Raw genomic sequence first — 7,335 nt, 5'->3', positions numbered from 1 at the left:
GAAGTTGGGGTTAGGGGTGAGGGTGGGGTAAAAAAATTGAAGTTAAAAATATTTTTTATAAACAAGCTTTAAATATTTTTTTAGGGGTGGGGGGGTTGGTGGTGATGGTTGGAGGGCTGGTTTGAGGGTAGGGACAAAATAAATTGATTTTTTCAATAAAAATAAAATTATAATTTGAAGTTGGAAGAGAGTTTTGGAAAATGTTTTCCTTAAGTTTTGAAGGGAAGTCATTTTCCTTAAATTTGAGGAAAATGAGTTGATTTGGAAAATATTTTCCAAAACATTTAACCCAACTAAACATGAGAAAATTAAAAAAACATTTTCCTTCATACCAAACACACCCTAAGTTATTTTGATTCCAATAGGCAACAGTATTGACGTTCACTATACGAAGAAAAATAGTTCAAAATATTGAAATGTAATCTTCGTTAATTCTTTATATTATACTACTAATATATATCAAACTCATCTTTGACAACTTTTTTTCATTTCTTCATTCTTTTTTAGCTGTTAGTGATTTTATTCTGTTTTCTTATGTGTTATGTGCTTTAGTAGCTGCCAAAGCATTTTAGAAAGAAAAGAATGTTGTTTGCTTAACTAAATGGTTGTCCACTGATTCTTGCTGTTTTGCATATAATATTTTATTATTTACGCACATTTACACAATATTTATATGAGAGAAAAAAAATTAAAGCAGCACTTACTTTACTTTATTTTCTTAATTAAAATTAAAATTTCCCTACTTTTTCCGAGACCCAATATTAATAATGCTAAATGTGGATCCTCTTTCACTGGGAAAGTTCCATGTACGTGCAATCCCTAATATTTATATATTTATACACCATTATCAAGTATTTATTTACTTGGGTAGAGTTGTTCATAGTTATGGTTAAAAAATCAAATCGAACCGCAATTTAAACAAAATCCAATTATAAAATCGACATTTGATTTGGTTTGTTTTAGATTTTGAAAATCGATACTATTTGATTTGGTTTTGGCTTTACTAAAAAAATCACAAAAATAACCAAACCAAACTGAGAAATTATTTATAAAATATAAATATTTTGTTAAATTTTAATTAACTTAAGTCTTTAACTTTTTCATTTTCTCAAGTCCATCACTTAAAATTTAGCTCAACTATTACAACTCTAAGTCTAAGTCGATCAAAATCCATTAATTTAAGTTTTACCTACCCTACCTCACATAAGATAGTCACACTTTCTCTTAACTGAATTACTTTGTTCATGTAATAATAACTCTACTATTGTTTAAATGCTTAATTGAATCCACAATAGCTTTCTTGTGGATTGTTCAAGTACTAGGTGTTTGTGTCTATTGAGATACCTATGTTCTCAAAAAAATTACTACTTTCAAACTGAAAAAACAAAAAAGTCGAACTAAACCCACAATAATCAAACCGATGGTTATTTTTTTCGTTTGATTTGGTTTGGTTTTAAAAATTTAAAACCGACTAAATTGATTTGGTTTTGAATTTAAGCAATAACTGATCCAAACTAAACCATGAACACCCTACTTGGGGCCGTTTGATTTGAAATCAAGTTATGTTAAGATAAATTATGATGAAATTAGTTATCCTCAAATTATTTCTTATTGATTATTCGGAGAAGGGCCTAAAACACCCTTCAAGTATAGGAAATGGAACAAAAATACCCTTCTTCCATATTTGGGCTCTAAAATACCCTTTCATCCACTTATATGGGCCTATATTACTCTTTCATTTAACAGATTCTTTAAGAGTAATAATTAATCGTTTCAATAATGACGTGACAGCCTTTAATTGACTGAAATTTGAATTAATCAAAAATATTCTCCACCATTAAAGTTGGTTTCTTCTGCTTCATACTCTCCAATCTCAGCTTCTTCTCAAGGGAGAAAAACTCACATCCCAAAAATGTATGGGTGCGTGTAATTTTATCCGACACTGATATGACGATGATTTTTGAAGAGTCCGAGCTAGTAAAACATTTTACAAAAAACATATTTTAAATGAAAGGATAAAAATTGATGTGTAGTATTTATCTGCTCAAGAATTCCATATCAAAGCTGCAGCAATTAGTAAATCATTACTCATTTCACTCCAAGACTTCCATAATCACTAAAACACACAAAAAAGAACTAAAAAAGCCCTATGTTACAATCGAAATATGCTTCTGCTAGTTATATAAACAAAGAATATAGAAAAAAATAACTAAATCATGTCCGTGTAATGGTAAATAAGTCATCGATTTTACGCTAGCATTTCTTTTGCAATTTCTTTTTCTTGAGAGCCAAGAATGTAGCTTCTATTTCGTCGTAGTTTTGTAGCTTAGGATGGATATGTCTATTTTCGGATACTCCATTTCCAGGCTCTTGCGGGAAGGAACTTGACCGAAGAAAGTTGTCTATGATGCTATCTTTATGCCTTTCAATAGGCATAGTCATTGCCCTCAAATAAGAGGCCTGATTTCCGTCTCTTGCCCTTTGATATGTCATTCTTGATGTTTATGACATTGTCGAATTACAAGTTTCTTGACTCTTCGATACCTCCTCTGTATCGTGTTTTACAGAATGTTCCCTCATTGATTCAACATTTTGATCTTGATTGATATAATCTAAATTGAGCTTTTCTCCATTGAGAAGAAGCTGGGCTTGGAGAGTACGAAGCTGAGGAAGCCAGCTTTAATGGTGGAGAATATTTTTGGTTAATTAAAATTTCTGCCAATTAAAGGTTGTCACGTCATTAATGAAATAATTAATTATTACTCTTAAAGAATTTGTTAAGTGAAAGGGTAATAGAGGTCCATATAGGTGGATGGAAGAGTATTTTGGAGCCCAAAGGTGGAAGAAGGGTATTTTTGTTCCATTTCGTATACTTGAAGGGTATTTTAGACCCTTCTCCGTTGATTATTTGATTAATTGTATTCAAATATCAATATCAATTAAAAAGAAATAAGTATTCAAAATAATATGTGTTGCATAATTTCTAAGAATAAATTGTTTGTTTACAAAAATATCCTTCATCTTATTTAGTTTTTAATATTTTCTTTGCAAGCTTTCGTTATTCATTCTTAAAAATAAAATTTTCATATTATTTAACTTAAATAATTTTGTGTGTGCATTCCCATGATTGTATCATGTGTGTTTAAAAATAAAACTTTCATCTTATTTAGCTTAAAAATAAAAGTTGCATCTTAAGTTTGTTAAAGTACAAATTATTTATTATTTATGTCACTTCTTTTAAGCACATATCACTCTTAAATTGTAAAATATTAAAACTATCTTATTTTAATTGATATATAAAATACAAATTTTCAAGTGACTTAAAGAATATTTAATTTAAAATATGTATTTAGTAGTAGACAAATCAAATTATGAATAAACAAAAAAATTAATCAAATAAATCAACATATAGTATATTTATAAATTATATATATTTATAAATTATATATATATATAGTATAGCTTTTTAATGAAAGAAGATGATGAATTATCATAAAAATAATGAGTAGTGAAAGTTGTGAATGTTATTTACATAGTATTAAAAATAATATGAATATACATGAATATGAAAAGTTATGCATAGAAGGATATACAGTGATATTTTAGTTATTTTACCTATTTTATTCTAGGACAAGTTATCTAGTATTACTATCCCACCCAAAGGTAAGGGATAACTTATCCCATACTTTGTAGCCAAATAAGAGATTAAAGGCTACTCAAAATTTATCCCAAAATTAGTTCTCCTTATCCATCACACCAAATGACCCCTTATAGAAACAATCAATCAATCTGCATGTATGTCTGTCTATCGATGTGTCTGTCTATCTGTCTGTCGATCTGTATGTATGTATGTATGTATGTATGTATGTATGTCTCTCTAACACCTCACTATTTGAAAGAACTAGAATAAGAAAGAAAATATTTTTAGAAAGATTAAATTTGGAAATTTTGGCAAGTTATGCTAAGTATGAGTTTTGGGTCAACCTCAAATGACCATAACTCTCAGTACAAGATGAGTTAGGTGAGCCATAAGATATCAAACGAAAGGTTTTTGAATTATCTTTCCAACGCCACCGAGTTTGCTAATTTTCGAGCTCGTATGAGGGAGATATGCCTGTTTGAAGTCGGGTTTTCCAGTTAAGGAAAGTTACCCGGGTTTAAGAGGGGTATTTTGGTCTTTTCCTTACCCAATTAAATTAAAACGAAAATTGGTAATATCTAGGGGTCTAAACTGATTTGGTTTAGTTTTACAAATCCTAAAATACGCTAGGGCTTTGAGAGAAATTCAAGAGGAGGAGAAAAGGAGAAAAAGTCAAGCGTTCATCAAGTTCTTGAGGATTTTCGTTGTGGATTTTGCCAAGGATTGATGCCTAAGAGGTATGTGAGTTCACATAGCATTGGTTTCATTCACCCACACGTCAATCATGATTAATTTAGCGTAGTTTTGTCTTTGAAAGTAAAAGATTTGAGTTTTTGATGAGTCTTGTTGAAGTTTCCTTCATTATCTTGATTGTTGAGATTTTGATGTGTTCTTGAAATATTCGTATGAGTTTTAAGGTTGTTTTTGAGTTGATTCTTGTATTCTATTGTTGGGTATTTGAATCTAAGTGATTGGGGAAGAAACCATTCGATTCTAGATGAATTAGGGTCGAAAAACGAGAAAGAAAGTTCGTCCAAAATTCTGGGAAAAGGGGTGGAGCGCTGCGCCACTCAGTGCACCCCAACCCAGGTTCTATAGTTAAGGCTTTGGCGCCCTGCGCCACTCAATACGCCAGGGTCTCTAGGTCCTTTACCCTTTCCCACTTCTTTCTGTTTGAGTTCCCTCGAATCGTACCTATGTTTTCTAGTTGATTTCTACACTCTAAGGTACGTCTAAACATCATGAGATCATCCATAACATGAGATCATAACCCTTAAATCCATAATTCAAATTCAAGGTAGAGCTAAGAGTCAAGATTAGAGAGTTCTTAGAATCTTTTCAAAGTCTTTTACAATCGTTTTAAACTTGTTTTAAAGACTTAATCATTGAGTTTGAGAAAGAGTAGAGCCAAGTTCATTTCTTCAAAATGATATATGGGAACTAAGTATTCCCAAAGAGTAAATGTTTTCACATTTAAGATGAGAGGAAATCCCGATTTCCAAAAGAGTTTTCATGAGAAGTTTTAGTACCATCTTTTTTAAGAGAAAGATCTTTTGAGTAATAATCTCAAAAAACAGAAGAGTTATGTTTTAAAACATATGAGCTAGTTACATTTTAGGGAGTAGTATTGAGCACCAATATGGGGACGAGTTCAGATACCTCAAGTCTCCATAAACCATGTAGCCACTAGGTAGAAAAGGGTCATACGTTTTAGATGATTAGACTAGTGGATCCACTTAGTAGTAGGTTCTATACCCCAACAAAGTATAGGACGGCCCTGACAGCGTGAGGCAAGACGTTGTATCATCACATAGCTCATAGTGATGGTTGTCGGTTAGAGAATCTCCCACAGAGTTACTTATATTTTCATAAACAAACTAAGTTATTGTTGTGTTTGCGATACACTGAGTTTCTATCTACATGTTTTAAAGATTTTCTTTATATTGCATTTTTATTTCTGCCTTATATTGAAATGAGTTGAGACGAGGTAAGTTTTCTTCAGTTCCATTTCCAGCTTATGTCTATTTTAGAATTTCCCCTCACATGCTCGTACATTCCATGTACTGACGTCGTTTGGCCTGCATCTTTTATGATACAAATACAAGTAACCATGATCAACATCTAGCGCTTCGTTGATCCAGTTGAGCTTCAGAGTTGTTGGTGAGCCTCCTTGATTCCGGAGGATCCTTTTTTCATTGTTTTGTCATTTCAGTTGTGTTAGGATGATCGGGGGTCTTGTCCCAACATCCCTCTTAGTTGGTTTCATAGATAGTTAGACATTATTAGTTCATTAGTCTTGTTCATTTAAGTTGTTTTGATTATAAGACTTGAGTTGCCTTTATGGCCATTTGAATGTTTCCTTTATAATATTCTAGTTTATGTCATGGATTTATCTTTGTTGAGTAAGTCTTCCGCTGAGAGTTAAGCCAGGCAAAGGTTTCGCTTGGGGCCAGCAATGGTTCTTGAGTGCCAGTCCCGCCCAGGGTGTACGCTTGGGGCGTGACACTATCTTGCTGACCTCTTAAAAAGTTGGTCAACCAGATTATAAGACATTCAAAATTGAAATCGAGTGAGTAGTAAGCTAATTGTAACATTAAAAATCCATGACAATTAATCGATTTAAATTAACTGAAGTTTACGTGCAATGCACGTACATAGAGACTAGTACTATATATGAAATGATCCTCTAGGTCATTTTCTCTATTTTGTATTATTTTTGGTGTTTAGAGCTTTCCTATAATAACTCCAAGTCATTTATAACTTATTAGGATTGATAGTTCAGTCACCTGGTCGTTCAACTGGATTTATGTGAGTTTTCGTGTTTTAGAACGGTTGAAACTTGAATGGTTGACTTTAATCAAAACTTTGGGTAAATGACCTCCTTATGCAAATTTGATGGTTCCATTAGCTCCAGAACATCAAGTTTGGTTTAGAAGGACCCTTGGTTCAAGTCCCGAGGCTTCTGGGCTCTTTTTGAGCTACCTTGTAGATTTTGTCTTAAAATAGAGCTTGGGTGTGGGACCCACTTCTTGTTGAGACGACCTCTATTGAAAGTTTTGACATATCTGTTGAGTTTGAAATGTCAAATTTGGTGGGGTAGCATAATTTGTTTGCATGCACGAGTTTCTGAACCAATTTCAAACACCCAAGCGGAGTTCGTTGGACTTAGCTTATTTTTGCTAGTGCCTGTGCTAATGCAATTGTAATGGCCCTCTAGGTCACTTCATTTGTTTTTCAATCTTTTCGATATCTAGAGCTTTTCTATAGAGATTCCAGGTCATTTATGACTTGGTGGGACTGAGAGTTCGATTGCCTAATCATTCATTAAAGAGGGTTCTACGGGCAAGTTCTCGGACCTTGAAGAGGTCCACAACCCCTTAGCCCTGTTGTGAACTAGACCGCCACTTTCACGGTTGCTTGAACGACTAGTGGGGAGGTAAATAGTCTGTTCAGGAGAAGGAGGGTGGCCGTTCAAGGTACCCTCATGTTCACGGCCCCCTTCACGAACCATGAAAGGATTAACGGTCTGTGAATGCTCCCATACAGGTCTCTCATCAACTTTTTGAAACAGGGCTATTTGAGTCTTTCCCTATTCGTCTAGTACCTTAGTTATGTCATTTTAACCCAATTCTAAGCCCTATTTAAGTATTTTAAGTCCCAAAACTACCTATTCTAAATCATTCTCTTAAATCCTA

Source organism: Solanum tuberosum, unplaced genomic scaffold (assembly GCF_000226075.1).
Source record: "Solanum tuberosum cultivar DM 1-3 516 R44 unplaced genomic scaffold, SolTub_3.0 scf00028, whole genome shotgun sequence".
In the NCBI taxonomy this organism is placed as follows: domain Eukaryota; kingdom Viridiplantae; phylum Streptophyta; class Magnoliopsida; order Solanales; family Solanaceae; genus Solanum; species Solanum tuberosum.
The sequence above is the reverse complement of the archived record's forward strand: the minus strand, read 5'-3'. Positions refer to the sequence as shown.